Raw genomic sequence first — 13104 nt, 5'->3', positions numbered from 1 at the left:
CCTCAGGAGAGACTGTGCTTTACAGGTTGCCCTCATATTTGGTTACAGACAACCTAAACACAAGAGTTTCTACCTTCTAAAATCTGACAGAAATGACAAAGCTGAATTTATTTTTGACACGTTTGTTAGTATTAGGTGTAGATTAGATCTTAACCTCCTCCTATTTCTTCCTTATGGTCTCATATCTGATTTAGGTTTAAAATCATCTTCTCATCAGGGATTGTATTTTCAGGGAAACCTGGAGAGTTTCTAATTCTGCTTTAGCATGTTCAAAGACCTTGCAAGAGTAGGTTAGCATTTAATAAAAATGGCTCTGGGTTTACCTCCTCTGTTATGCCACTTGCAAAGTCACTGACTTTAAAGAAACGCTATGGAAACTCTAAAGAAATGTACTTTGGCCTCTAAGCAGCTACACCACCACAATGACAAGATTGCTTCTAGTACTTACTTGAGATTTTTAGCAGGTTAGAAGACACTAAATCTTGTGCATCCTGCTTTGCATTAGTTAGAAATGGTTCTCAAATAAAAATCTGCAAAGAGTGTTTATGATGATGAGATCAGAAATATGCCAGCAACATGTTTTTCTATTTATGTATTCTTGAGCAAAAGATTTAAACAGATTTATAGCACTACATAATTTAAATAGCAATCGTTTGGAGCCACTTAAGAAGAGCCATGAATAAACATAAAATAAATAATTGCATATCCAAATATATCTTTTCTCCTTTTGAGCAACCCATCCTGTGCTTTCATTAATACACAAACACTGGGCTGCTTGACGGTCTGAGCAGGGTTAAGGCTGGCAGCTTTCCTTTAGGGACTGCACCAGGACAGGAGGATGTGAACCTGGTGGTAGCAGGATCATTCAGCTGCTGCTTGCAATCGGGTATCTGGATGCAACATAAGGCATATACATGTTTCAAAATGCCTAAGGGCAAGCTAAGCATCTACACTAGCAATTATTTGCATACATACATACAAACAAACAGAATTTTCACCACTCATACAGCTTTTATTCTTTGGTGTTTCAGACAGACCCTGTTAAATTCTAAATGTTTGAACACTTCCTCAGATTTGAACATTGTCACTTCCTGTCTGTACAAAGAGCCACTTCATTGAATTTGCCCTCTAAATCATTTATAATTTGTACTAAAATTGGGGCACATTTTTAGCACTGGAAAATTATTCTCCTGTCCTGCCATTTCCATGGTACAGAGCTATTTGTACAGCCACAATCTTTAGGTAGGCAGTTATTTTTAAGAAAATTAATTGTATTTGTAGCCTCATGCTACACACTTAAAATCCAAGATTTTTGCAATATTTATGCTTGGCAGTCACAATTGCATAGTTGTCCAATGAATAATTTTGTATCAGTTCTAACAGTCATTTATGTCTCGAGTTTTCTGTTTTAATAGCACAAATACAGGAAAGGAGGAGAATTAAAAACAAGTGCTAGTGTTGAAAACAAAGTATGAGCACATACTGCAATGGCTGCATAAAAGGAGCTCCTTGATTAATATCTAAAATACAAATGTTTTAAGAAACAAAACTTTGGCAAATTATGTACTGCTTTATCTTTAAAAAATTTAATTAAGTGAGAGATAAAAGACAAGTAATTTTTAAATTTTGTATTAAAAGATTCTCAAAATAACCCCTCCCTTAAAATCAATCTCTTCATTCATGCTCATGTACGTGCACCTGTCCACCATGGATGAATTCCCTGGAGCTTTGGTGTCTTAGCTGTGCCAGTTTACAGCAAGCGCGAATGGCACCCGCCATACTCGAAGTTATGACAAGAGAGACCAAAAATAACGTAAAGCTTAGTGTTGACACAGGAAGGAAGGGAAAAGCACCCTGCAGTGATTGCTGCTTCATCTGCTGCAGTTTGTTCTGTAAGTCACCTGGCTTTTCAACAATGAGAAGCAATTATTTACAAAGGTCACAGAATCTCCCAAAAATTCCCCTCAATGTACAATGTACTTCAATTGGTGTGGGCTTGTTACCCTCATTTAAATGAGTTCTTTTGTTACTACCCTCTTTCCGTATAAAACGTGGACTAGGCTGGGATTTTGATCCCTTGCCTGTCCCCCCACCTTCCCGTCACATTCTGTTCTAAAGATGCCCCCCCAAAAAGAAGGATATATATGTGTATATATATATATATATATATATATATATATATATACATAAATGCATATAGACATTAAAGTAAGTTGCTAGAAATCTTATGCTTTGACAGACACTCATTACTCTGGTATGTCACAAAGGCTGACCCTTAAAAACAGACTTTAACACTGTTCTTGTCAAATGCCTCCCACTGGAACTGTTTCTATATTTTTCAGCCTCTGGCAGCCTTTAAGAAATCTTAATTCCATAGCTTTCCAGATAACAAATCAGGCTACAACCTGACCTTACTAAGAGTAGCAATTAGGAAGTGAGAAAGCTGAGTTTATGGTAACAGGAACTTTTTTAGGAGAAACCCAGGAGGGCAAACACTAGTACCAAGGGTTGGTCTTGTCAGTCCAGCACCTTTCCTTAAGCTCTAAAAGAAAGACCACCCAATTTCTATTTCCAGCTACCAACAGATTTCAAATAGAGATTACAGGATTGTTGCTACCTGATCCATAGAAAGGACACTGCTTTTCAATTCTTTATTTTCCCTGACAGCAGCGACTGGCAAAAGCAAAAAGATCACATAGGGCAACTAAAATAGTGCTTTTTCTTCCAGGCAGAGAATGAGAAAGAAAGAGAGAGATATCTGTGCAGGACAGTTTGTATGACTGGAAAACCTCAGCAATGTTGGCTGTCTGAGCTATATTGAGGCCAAGACCTTTAGGGCAGGGCCCATAATCCTTGGGTCATTGACCAGCTTTACCTCCCACAGCTTATAAACTCTCTCTTGATCCTCTTCAATCAAGGCCTCAGACTCAGTAAAACCGTTTCCACCAAACCTTTTCCACTGTTTCTTTTTCCCTCCCCTGCATTTGCCCAAAATTCCCCCTTACCCTGTACAGCCTGTACAGAGTTGGTGCATTACAGTATTTTGTTCAACCTTTTAAAAATAATGCGTATTATATTGCTGACTTTAATCACAATTACATGCTTAGTTACTCAGTAAGGTCATGCTTCCTACAGGTATTTTGGTAGTCAGTGAAACATTTGTTATGATTCAGTCCATTCTACCCTCAGGGTTTTACTCACGGGATAGACACTATTTCACTCAGTACTCCTAAAATACTCTGTCAGATGAATCCTTTTATCTAAAAAAAAATAATGAAAAAAAAGGGACAGAATTAATATTTTGAACTTAACACGTCATTTCTTTTTCCCATGGCTGCAAGTTAAGGAAAGTCCCAGCGGACTTAGATGGACCATTCACCTTAAAAAAGTCATCACCAGGATTCCATTTTAAGCCAGAACTGAAAGATCAAGTGGATAAAATCATCCCCCAGGTGAAACACTTCAATACAAATGAGGAGAAGCAGGGTATTCTGCTGCTCAAGCATCTGATGGCTGTAACTTCCATCTGTGCCTTACTGAATTCTGGCAGCAGGCTGGATTGCTTAGTCTATTATTGCTCAGCCAGCAGGATGACTTTGTTATGGCAGGGGATGTGGGACAGCTTCCTCAAATAAAGGCAGGTATCAGAGCAAATTGAGAACTGAAGAAACAGGACTTGAATGAGCTTATGACCTGCTTGTCTATAGGCAGACAATGCATCAAATAGGGGTTGGAGTAATTTGTGCTGTAGGATATTTAGATTTTCATTCAGCACATATCACTGCCTCATGAATCAACTATGGTTTCTTACCCTGTTGTACTGGGAAAATGAAGCTTTTTCTTTTTAACAAGAAAGAAAGGTTGCCATATAAAAATAGTAGAGATGAATTAAACATTACACCTTAAACAAAGTGTATTCCAGACAAAGCATACTATACGATATTCATGCTTAGGTGGTATGTCATGAATCAGCAGCTTTAAATCCTTCTTTTGAAAATATTTGCTGGTACTTTGTTTCTTTGAGTTTCTTTGAAATATGCTTTTAGATGCAATTTAATGGTTGAAGATTGTACATGTCTCTTCAGTATAAGCAGGCCAGAATTTTTATTATTTAACTATGTCCTTTAATTATAGGATTAATCTTCAAAGCGTTGTGAAGTACATTTGCAAAGTCACCGAGAGAATAAAAGGCTTATAGAGGATAAAAGCCTCATAGAGCATAAGAAGTAGCAATGGTATAAGTGAATGGTGATAATGAAAAGATACACATATGCTACAGCTACATTTATACACGAAGATTACAAGGCATATGAATGAAGGAACTGTGATGCTTTTGTCCTTTTACAGTGGCAGAGCCTACTGTGGCAGCTGTCTGTAGAAGGCTATTCCAACATTTTACAACCAGCTCTGTCCCAAAACTGCATGCTCTGCATCAGCGGGGTGGGGTCATCCTCAGCAGGAGAGCTGTGATGTATTACAAACCTTCTCGAGTACAGTTCTTTTTCAATAGAATCAGAAGGCAGGAACTGATTTGCTGTAGTGGACCCCACAATTATTTCAGATTATTATGTTAAAACCTCATAATTTTCCTTCACTTTTCAATGAGATATCCCAGATGACACTCGGTTATCCTGAACCCTCTGACTCCTCCAGAGGAAGAAAGAAAATATTACAAGCTAATGTCAAAAATAGTTCCAAACGGTTTGGGCTTTGGTACAAAACTATGTGATGCTTCAGTATTTGTTACGATATCTGTTGCCATTTTGCATAAAAATTATATATTTAAAATCAACTGAGTTTGCACTTGACCAACTAAGAAATACAAGTCACTACTGGACTCCCTCAATTTCATGTCATGAATAAATTATCTACCTTGAAAGGAAACAAGACAGTCATTTCTTTCTAATAAAGATACTGGATCTCTTCTTTTGTCTGTCGTACTGGAGGTGTTTGACCTCAGCCCCTGTGATTACAGTATGTACAGTTCTTTTGGATGGTATTTTTTTCTTCATCAAAAAGCGTAACAATCAATCTCTTGACAAGAGATCTAACCTAGTGATATCAGGAACATGGAGCAGAAGTTATCTGAGGATATTGGTTAATTAGTCTGTGATGGAATTAATATCTGTGCAAATAATTGACATAAAATATATGCAGTACTTATCTAAAATAAGTGGTTCATTGGCCATATGTCTAGCTATGTACCTCATGCAGGATATAATTCTGGATACTAATATTTCCTTCAGGTACACAAATCAGTTTATTATATTCCCTCTTAGGCATTAAAAATTTGTGACTAATGCCCAGAAGCTCACAGTATTATCTTAAAATTTTAAACAATTTTCTAAACACAAAACAAAAAACCCACATTGGTTCATTTTCTGTAAACTCCCACAGAGCTCTGAAGTTCAATTGTCATAGTTACATACTTCATAAAACAGCAGAAATCTTGGGGAAGTTCTCATGAACTTTTCATGTTCTATGTCAAGTCCTACCAGGGGACATGCAAGTCAGCAGAAGCCAAAAAGGCCAAATTATTTACCCTTCTTGTAGGAATTCCCTTAGTAATTTCTTAATACTCTGTGTTTGTTTAAACACAAAAATAACGTGTTCAGTTTTCAACTGCTTCTTTGTCTTCTACATTCTCCTCCGGGTCTCCATTTGGAATGAGGTAGATGTTTGGATATCGTAGTCTCCAAAATCAAAGCATTTAATTTTCCCTGGTTCCTGAGCATTTCTAAAGCCACAAATTTGTGAGGTTGTCATGAGTATCTAGACCTGTCTTTTACCTAAAAGTATGGAAGCTGAAGAAAATGAACTTGATGAAAATACTAGCTCTCTTTCCTCATAAATGCAGGGTTTACCCTAATATTTTCTTTTTTTTTTTTTTATTATCAGACAAAATGAAAATCTAAACATAAGTATTTGTGACCATGAAGACTCAAAAAATAGTTAATTATATATTGTTAATTTATAAAATTCTAAGCACAGTTCAAATAATATCAATCTAACAGAGAGCATTACATGGCCATAAAAGTAATATGAAAAAATACTTCTACAATTTAGTTTCCATCACTTCTAATATCAAAAATCAGAATTCGTAAATCAAACTGTTTTTCTTAGATGCATCTGCATTACATGAGATTAAAGCAATTGTAGTTTAAATTACTATAATTAGCAATTATCATACATTGTTACATATCACAAAGATAGGATTTGAATTGAATTTGAGATAGGTAGGGAGAGAAATGATACTGCTGCTAAATTTTAGGCATTTTTTTAGCCATCTAGATAATAAAGATATCATCTACTACTTAGTGCATTATATTTAATAAAAGCCATTAATTAAACTAAAAATCTCACAATCTGAAAACTCATAAAACTGAAGGAAAGAATATCTGAATGCCATGGCATCCAAAATCAGATATGCACATGTACTAACAAACTCTAGCAAAGGACTGTGGATTACTTCACTCTGGAAAAAAATATGCTTGCTTTGATCTGTTCTCTTAATCATCCTTGATTTTTCACCAAGAACACTTTGTATAGTTTCAAAAGACAACTAAGGAATAAAAATACTCTGTTTCAAAGCAACGGAATAATAGCACAGTATGACATTCATCCAAAATAACTTAATGTTCTTGCTTCTACAGACAATTACCTAAAATTCTCTGGAAGTTTTTTCTCCCTTCATTTGTGTTCAGTACAATGTGTGTGTACAAACATACTTTCACATGGTGTAGACAGAAAATCTGAGCAGTGGTAAAAGTGAGAGAGGATCTGTCAGAGCTCAGAAGGGATCTTTCATCTGCTCACCTAGAACCACCTCCATCAGTTTCCTCAATGTCTCTAGAGGGAGACATTCACAGCCTGGCAGTGGTTTCATGGCTTCCTCCTTACCTAATATACTATTTTTCTATAAAACCTGTCTTTATGGTGCTTCTGTAGTTTCTAACTGGTATACAGAGATGATCATGGGCAGAAGAAATATCAAGATAACGTTTTGTATCTTGGAAATAAGGATATTTCAAGTATAGCTCCAGGTCACTGTGGAAAGAGAAGGAGAAAATTAAATCCATAAAACAAATGTAAGTTATTATATTCCTATAAAAATACTTTACAAGTAGTAACTAAGCTTCCTGTCAAAACTGGATAAATGATCAGAAAAATATGGAAAACTTAAAATTTCTACATATGGAGTATCTAAAAGACCAGTTGCTGACAGTAATTTAGAATGCCTAAACTTTTTGTGCGTGTATGTGTTTTTCTTTGACTTGCCTTTATTTTCCACTGTTTTTTCACATGTACTCTCTTCTGGTATTGCTCATATTTTTCTGTAATTCTCCCCCCTCTCTCTCCCCCCTCCCCCTTCCCATAGGCTTTTGCAGGATGCCACACTCTCCTGGGATGCCTTTAATGCTTGGCTTTTAATATGAAACACAAAAATTATGTATCTGTCACTTTTCCCCCTTTAAATCAAATTATGGCATTGTTTCCCCTCGAGGACCAAGAGTACAGACAAGAATGCATACTAAATTAACATGAATTTCTGATCCACTTACGAGGTGTTTTCGTTTTGTTTTGCTTTGCCCAGAAATATCTAATCGCCCTTTGAATTTAAATACTTATTTAAATAATGTACAAAGCAACAACTACTTGACCAGATTAAGATTTTGACGATAAACTTTTTTTACCACACTTATCACAATGCTCTTGTGGAGCTGCACTTTTTAAATGCTTCCAAAATCCAGCGTGGTAATGGTCTGAAATCGCTGCTGTGTGCCTGTGAAGGAAGAAGAGATGAACATGGGTGTGATCAAAACAGATCAATGCCGTATGATCAAAACAGATCAATGCCGTCAAAACACTGAGCAGACATCCTGAAGTACCAGTCTGCAGTGCTGGAAGATGCGGAGGGAACGGGAGTACAGCTGATCTGCTGGGCTGAAGCTGAAGCATCCCCTGAACGTGACCGGGCCATCATCAAGCTCTTCAGAGCGCTTCTTCAGTGCGCAAGATTGGGGCGAGCTCCCGCATTCGGGCCTCGCAAAGCACGGCTCGATTTTCTCCGTGCCTCCCGCTGCTGCCATCGGGCAGGACCGGGGAAAGCGAGCTGGGGGAGAAGCTGAACCCCCCCGAAGTGCTGTTCATCCGGGAGAAGGAGGAGCACGGGGCCCGGGCTGGGTGTTCCCGGGGCGCGGGGAGCGGCTCCCGCACGGGGAGCGGGGCAGTGGCCGCGAGGGGGAGCGGCAGCCCCGCGTTCCGCAGCCCCACAGCCCCGGCTCCTGCCATCCATCCTGCCATCCATCCTGCCATCCATCCTGCCATCCATCCATCTCCCCGGCCACCGCAGTGCCCTCCCGGAGCAGGAGCCTGCGCCCTGCTGTTGTTTCGGGAGGCCGGGCGATGCCGCTGCCCTGCGGGAAGAGCCGCTGTGCTGACAGCGGGAAAAACCAGCTGTGCACACCTGTCTGGGCCAGGAGCAACGGGGCGGACCAGGGGCTAACTGTCCGTGTGCCGTCTGCTTCCCTGCCATGAGTGGTTATATGTATGTTATATAGGACATCACTCCTGTCGGCAATTTAGACGCCGCCGGGTTTAGTAACAGAGTCAGAAAAAAATTGGGGTTTCTCCCTCAGCTTGCTAATACTTTGATTTCTCAGCTCCAAATCACGCTGTGCTTTCTAACATCCACAATACAGACTAAAGTCTTGAAACACCCTCATTGCTGTCCTGCCCTCACTGATGTTCCCTCAAATACAATTATGCTGCTGCTGCAAAGAAATTCATTCCAGACCCGCTTGTGATAGCTGAATGTCAGAATTAAAGCACATTGCTGGGGACAGTGCAAATCTGGTCTGCATTAGTACATCTCTGCTCTGAGGCCACAGCCTCCAGCACCACTGTTTTGATTAAATGTACTGCTGGTACATTTCAAATAGATTTTCACACAGAACACTGTGGTCTCTCCGAAGGACTATTTTACATCTGAGACGCTCATCTGAACGCACCACACATTCTGTCAGCCCCATTTCATTTTGGGAACCAAATTTCACTTGGTTCTGTACAAGCCTTGTGCACTGTGAATTTTCAACTCCAGCAGTGCAGAGTCATGAAACTGTAACTAAAGATTTTGTTCCTTATGGCAGCAAAGTGCCAGGGTATCAGATGACTCAGAGCCTTTCCTTCTCTTATGCTGTCTTTGTCATATTTCGTTGTTAATTAATTAGAAGATATGAATTAAAATATCTTCCCTCTCTTAGCAATACTTCTGTATGAATTTTAATCATTATGCAGCACAGAGCTCCAAACTGTGCCTGACATACAGCTGAACAAGGGTTATGTTGTTACATTTAAGTCCTAATCTCTTTTCTGCTTAAGTGCAGACAGATGTGTTTAATCTATTTAAATTTGCCTTAATTGTTTGAGTCCATAGAAAGCTGACTGTACTTTCTGCTTTAATTTGGGCAGTTCCAAGAAATTAATATGCACTAAGCTGTTTCCCTAGATATTGCAGACTTCTGTTAGCAGTTCCAGTGACTAAGCAGATACAAAGTGCATTCCCTGGTGATGTAAAGACACCCCACGGCATTTGCCACTGCCTGTTTTTACCTTGATATGCAGAGACAGATGAGGCTCCATCATGGTCTCAGGATGCCAGCAGTCATCTAATCCTCTACTCCTCTCTGCCACTTGCTCCCACTGATACCAATCCCTTCTCAAGTGTGGGATCCATGTCAAGTTGCCTGTACCTGATTTTCAGGCCGGACATCGCATGAGGAAAGCTGGTTGCCCTTCCTTACACAGTTGCAGTAAATAAAGTAATGACATTGGTCAAGTGTCACCTGGACATTTCCCCCTTTGCACGCAACATTATGCTCAGCAAAATAACTTTATTCTGTGTTAAAAATATAGGTAATGAAAATAAATGAAAGAAAATGCAAAACTGCCCACAAGGTAGCCAGATGGGCAGCCTACTTAATGTTCTCACTTGATCCTGCATATGAAAGAATTTTTATTTATATCCATTTGTATTTCCTTTAAACCAGAACTTTAACAATTATTTTTGTCCCTATTGTGTAGGACAAATAATTCTCAAGATAATTCTTTTTCCATCAAAGCATTAGTTTTTCACTGTGACTATACCCAGCTTAAAATTTGAACACCAAAATCAGCTATTGTTTCTGTTACCTAATTAAGTGTGAAATATTTTAAATGGAACACTAATGGAATAACAGCCTTAAGTGTTTTCTGTAAATCTTCTGGGATTCAAAGTCTTCATCACAAATACATAAAGGCTATTTAAAAACTCTCATATATTAACTGCTCAAGACAAGCCACTGTGAACTGAGTTATCACTTCTGCCATATTTGCAAAAAAATTTTCCATATATTGATGTGTTTTGCTCAAGTAATATTGTTCCTGGAACTGTAGCCAGTTTGGGGAGTTGACACAAATCAGAAAGCTAAAGGCTACTGAACACATAAAAAGTTCTGAGTGCATAGCTCTGCTCCTCTCACCTCATGAAATCAACTGGATTTTTGTCCAGCAGTGCCAGAGAACTGTCATGTTGGAATAAACAGATGAGAAGCTACTATTTTTGACTCTTGCTGTCTACTGCACATGTATACAGTATCCTGCAATTCAGTCCAATTCTTTGAAACACAGTGATGACTTCCCAGACTGATTATCATGAGGTAAAACCTTACCTGCCAGTGCAGGACAGTGACAGACTCCTGGGAAATGGAACAGAATGCACAACTTCCCCTCTCACCCATGGCCTCTGGAAAATAAAGAACAGATTTGGGTCTTTCTAAGCCATTGATCATGTTTCCTGAACCTTTATTTACATTATTTTTATTGCCACAAGCATTTTCTCTTCCCTTTTGACTGTCTCCCTGGTTCATGGAGTTCTGTTTTCAGGAGGAAAACGTAGCATTGAGGGAAGAGTGAAAATCTAAGTTCTATATAAAGTCTAGGTTTGGTCCTATTTTCCTGATCTGTCAAACTGTCTCTTCTCTTTTGTCAGGCATTCATGTGCATGGTCCTGGTCTCAGTGCCATGAAATAAATCTTTTACAATGTAACTTAATGGAAATATCAAAATATGTACAAAGGTGCAAATAAAGTCAGAATCTGTCCTAGAGCTCATACTTTACCAGGTATTTGTATTTATCTCATTTACTTCCAGACTTGTTTCTTGGTTTTTTGGGGTTTTTTTTCCCTTCCCTATGACACTCCAAAATTGAATTTTTGGAAGAGAAACTTCCCCAATTTGAGTGAATGTTTTCTTAAGTGAGAAAAATCCATTTGGCTGTATTCCAGCTATATAAATAAAATCTTTACTGGCTTTAAATTGTTTTTATGTATGTATTTCCTTTCACAGGTGTCACAGAGATTGCTTTTATTCATGAAATTTATCATGCAAAGAATATATGCTTAAACTCAAGCATTGTGACACAATTAAAAAAAAAACTGTATGTGAAAAATAGCTTTGCTTACTTGCATTTAGATAAGAATATATTCAAAATTGAGGAAAAAAATAAGAACCATCTCAAGAAGTAAAAAAAGCAAAAATATATTTTCATTTTTTGATCCCTCTACTCCACCCTATTTTTGGGGATACACGTGGAGATGGGGAAAAATTGGTGGGTTTTTTTTCTCAGATGTCTTTTAAAGGAGTGTTTTTAGTGTTGGGTGTTTTTTTATCCATTTTATTGGGAAAAGGATCAGACCCAAATTGTATTTTGCTTCCTTGCTGAGTGATGTGTATAAATATTCATGAGTCAACACCTGGGGTTGGCTATTTTCTAAAATCTGTATAACTGTTATTACAGTTTTATCTGTGGACTGTGATGTCTCATTTGAATTCATGAGACCTGTTATAAATTTTAAATATATATGAAGTGATATTAAAGCCTAATGAAGAACAAGGTAGCATCTGCTACCTGCAATTTAGTACTACCTGCATGAGAGGGAAATAGGAATCTAAGCAGTAAAGATGGAAACTCGATTGTTTATTAAGACTTCAGATTTGTTTTGATCATTCCTTCTAAACCCTGTTGATAAAAATCATGTTCCAAAATGGCTCCTCTCCAGATTTCTGTAGAAATCTTGGAGTTTTAAGCCACTAAAAGTTTGGCAGAGCATCTAACTGCCATATTTTTGTTAAAGAAGAAAACTACTGAAATTCCCTGAGAGGAGTCTATTTTATAGGCAACTTTGCTCACAAATCAGACTCACTTGTATGCTCTCTTGTTTCTGTGATCTGCAAGACATTTTATTTACAGTTTTCTACTTAGTTTTGTGTCATGAGAATTGCAAACCTATTTACCTGCGCATTCATACCACCTGAAAGATTCAAGATATTTGTCATGGTACCAAGTAATACATTTATTCTAACTTTTAAATACTTTTTAGAACTGTTTTTCTACCAAACTCCATCAAGAGTTATTTCTGAGCTCAGACGGACAGGAAGATTGACCTCTCCAAAATGACCACAGAGAGGCTGTGAGTATCAGGGGCTTTAGAACACGACAGTATCCTTGGGAGGATCCTGGTATCTCCTGCCTAGAGACAATAGGACATCCTAAGATACTTTTTTAGTGCATTTTTAATTGCTCTTTAAGATTAGATTTGTGGTGAAGGGAGGCAAGTTCACCACTGATAGCTGAAAGATTGGTGTTTCACAGTGTGGCATCCAGCCTAAAGAGAACAGAACAAACAGAAGCATTTTCTTTGTGTGTGTCCAAGCCCAAATCTACCTGAAATCTGCTGTCAGCTCTCTGCATGAGAACAAGCTCGTTAATGGGCTGTGACTGGATCCGTTCATAATCATCACCACATTCCCTGGAAAAGCATAAAAACACAGGGCTCAAGCCTGGTCCTTGGCTATTATCACTGTTCTTACACAAGCATTTTCTGTGTTTTTCCAGCCAAAGGAGAAAGTACTTGAAAGATTTCTTTCTCTCCTCCTTTCTTTCTCTGACAAGGGGAGGAAGGAAACAAGCAGAAATCTGTAATAAGATTACAGAGTAGTGCAGAAAATCTGGGGTAACAGGGAGTCAGACACAGATAAGAGGAAGGTATATTTTTATTTTTAATT

The 13104-nt window shown here is 38.3% G+C and overlaps 1 long non-coding RNA gene across 1 annotated transcript; it reads right to left on the bottom strand.

Moving 5' to 3' along the window:
* Positions 1-5255: 5255 nt before the first annotated feature.
* Positions 5256-10783, bottom strand: LOC136294092 (uncharacterized). Its single transcript, XR_010722308.1, has 3 exons — positions 10710-10783; positions 7695-7783; positions 5256-7047 (listed from the first exon to the last, which is right to left on the bottom strand). It is a non-coding gene; the product is annotated as an uncharacterized lncRNA (long non-coding RNA).
* Between the last annotated feature and the right edge of the window lie 2321 nt (positions 10784-13104).

This window comes from Chamaea fasciata, unplaced genomic scaffold (genome assembly GCF_029207755.1).
Source record: "Chamaea fasciata isolate MVZ Bird 193981 ecotype frontalis unplaced genomic scaffold, bChaFas1.0.hap1 SCAF_9, whole genome shotgun sequence".
Lineage (NCBI taxonomy): Eukaryota > Metazoa > Chordata > Aves > Passeriformes > Sylviidae > Chamaea > Chamaea fasciata.
The sequence above is the reverse complement of the archived record's forward strand: the minus strand, read 5'-3'. Positions and strand labels throughout refer to the sequence as shown.